This window comes from Penaeus monodon, chromosome 15 (genome assembly GCF_015228065.2).
Source record: "Penaeus monodon isolate SGIC_2016 chromosome 15, NSTDA_Pmon_1, whole genome shotgun sequence".
In the NCBI taxonomy this organism is placed as follows: domain Eukaryota; kingdom Metazoa; phylum Arthropoda; class Malacostraca; order Decapoda; family Penaeidae; genus Penaeus; species Penaeus monodon.
In genome coordinates this window covers 4627447-4627701 of record NC_051400.1, presented here as the reverse complement: position 1 = coordinate 4627701, position 255 = coordinate 4627447, and positions in this window count along the sequence as shown.

Genomic DNA, 255 nt, shown 5'->3' with positions numbered 1-255 from the left:
TAGGGCACTTATTTAGCATATGCAGGAAATGAAATGAAAAACAGAAACATCTTACATCTGCCTTTTTAAATATATAAACCAAAGAGAGATAGAGACTGGGCAAAAGCATCTTCAAATTTATCTATAATTCCAGCAATTACATTGCAAGACCTTGTCAAATTCCCTAACGATCGCTTAGAGGTTGTCAGATCTTATATCAACGGTCCTTTTGTAAGAGAGAAAGGGTGATTGGAGGGGGGGCGTAAAGGAAGTACA